Genomic DNA, 1,923 nt, shown 5'->3' with positions numbered 1-1,923 from the left:
TCAGTGTGCTTCGTTCCAGTTACGTATTTGCAGGCAAAATTGCCAGTGGCAGTAAGTTCTTATGATATCATATACTAGAATTTACGGTCTAATCAATTACAATATTTGAAAGAAATTTAGAAATAACTTCGTTTATATTTGTTGATGTATAAAATTTTATGGAACAGAAAAGGAAAGTTTATTTTCTCAATACCCTAAATGTGGATGTCACATTTTGGTAAAGAGAGATTTAGGGTTATTTCAATACAAGTTCCAACTGTGAAATATTTATATAAACTGGTATGTTACATTGTAAAAAGTCATATACTAGTATATTTACAAGTATTTTGAGAAAATCAACTCAAGATGTATGGAAAGTGAAAATGTCTACAAAGGTTTTAAATAGTATTGAATATATTTCTATTTAGCTTTCATGTGTCTGTTCTTTAGCTAGTTATCTGATAGTAAATTTCTAATATTTTACTAGATAGTTGATTGGACGTTAATTGAGATGGTTTGGTGGTAAAAGATGCTAATGTGGAATTACTAAAAGCCCAAAATTGCTGGTTCTAGTTCTTTAGCTTTCCAAATATCCACAATTGCAATATTACTCCTGAGTCCTCCAAATTTCTCAGAAATCTAGTAGATATCTTTTTCTATGGGCTTTAGTTGAAAGGTTGCCCTGTTGTCTAAAATCCATGCTGTACATTCAAAAACTAATGTTGCTATATGTACTATGAATCTGGGAAAGATTTCTTAAAAGGAGATAATATGAGGCAGAATTCAGTGTATACAAAAGACATGGTTAGGGTTATTAAGTAAGAAAATCTAGATCAAAATGAATATTAATTACTCTTGGGTCCAGGTGTGATATTACACTCTTCTGCTGTGATTGACATAATATTTATATGCATATAGAAAGGATGTTTACATCTGTCTACCTGGAAATTATAGCACTAAAGACCATATGATGAATGACAGAAGTAATATGTAATTGAAGGACAAAATGTCCTATCAACACATAGATTCCTCTGCTTGTGTGATCACAATCCTTATCAATATTGACTATGTTATTTTCCATTGTTTATATATTTCTTTATATTTTGGAAATACTAAAAGTGTAGGTCATTCAAAACATTTATCATTGTGTATAAAATGTATATTTTCTCTTTAGGTAATTTAATTCCATTCAAATTGCCAAAATTGTTCTTAAGTAACAATGTTTTGTAACTGGTATTTGTAACTAACAATTTTATTTTTAATGGGTATTTGTAACTAATAATTTTATTTGATCCATTATTTTTGTCTTGTCAGTTTCTGTATGTAGATCTTAGAAGATTTGTGGCCAGAAATGAAAAGCCCTGGGGGAGACAGCCAGGAGCAAAAGTGAGGTAAGAGTTCTCCAAGCCATGAAAATCTCATCTTGAGAACAATAGGAGGAGTAGGAACAAGTTTATCTTCTTGCTCTGACCTCCATGTTCTAGTGGACAAAGGCCTTTATGCCTCCAACCAAACCACGGATAGTCACATAATCCGGTGTGGAAATTAATGTTCAAATTTCCATTCTCACTATAAGAATCTGGAATTCTTCTTTATGCAAATGAAGCAGTCTTAGCACTTCAATCACAGCTAATTATACATCCTCTTCCCCCCAATCCCTATCTTCTCCTCAAAGTTTTGATATCTCTTCAAACCACCAATAAAGAAGACCTGTTTCTCTGAAAACCATCTCTGGAGAAGGCCAGTTGCCCAACCTCATGCAGACCACTTTCCTCTCTAAAGAACCTTGCCCAACTAGAAAAGCTTCATTCTTTCCATTCCAGCCTGGTACACAAGGAAGGATGGATTCCCCCCAGACAGAAGCAAACACAGTCCAGTACATAGCTAAATTACAGAAGAGATAACCAAAGAGTATGTTATAATTTAAATATTTCTCTCAGGAAA

Source organism: Rattus rattus, chromosome 2 (genome assembly GCF_011064425.1).
Source record: "Rattus rattus isolate New Zealand chromosome 2, Rrattus_CSIRO_v1, whole genome shotgun sequence".
Classification (NCBI taxonomy): domain Eukaryota; kingdom Metazoa; phylum Chordata; class Mammalia; order Rodentia; family Muridae; genus Rattus; species Rattus rattus.
This window is presented reverse-complemented; position numbering follows the sequence as displayed.